Source organism: Arachis duranensis, chromosome 4 (genome assembly GCF_000817695.3).
Source record: "Arachis duranensis cultivar V14167 chromosome 4, aradu.V14167.gnm2.J7QH, whole genome shotgun sequence".
NCBI lineage: Eukaryota > Viridiplantae > Streptophyta > Magnoliopsida > Fabales > Fabaceae > Arachis > Arachis duranensis.
Genome location: NC_029775.3, coordinates 64,851,503 through 64,851,806, shown reverse-complemented (window position 1 = coordinate 64,851,806; position 304 = coordinate 64,851,503).

Sequence of the window (304 nt, the reverse complement as noted above, 5' to 3'; positions counted from 1 at the left end):
TTTGGGCTTTCCAGCAATATATGATAGTCCATACTTTGCCTAAGATTTGATGGCCCATACCGGCATCGCAAATCAGCCTCAGAAATTCCAGCGTTAAACGCCGGAACTGGCATGAAACTTGGAGTTAAACGCCCAAACTAGCATGAGAACTGGCGTTTAACTCCAGAAAACGTCTCTACACATAAAAGCTTCAATGCTCAGCCCAAGCACACACCAAGTGGAAGAAGTGGATTTTTACGTCATTTACTCATTTCTGTACACCCTAGGCTACTAGTTTACTATTAATAGGATCATTTGACATTGT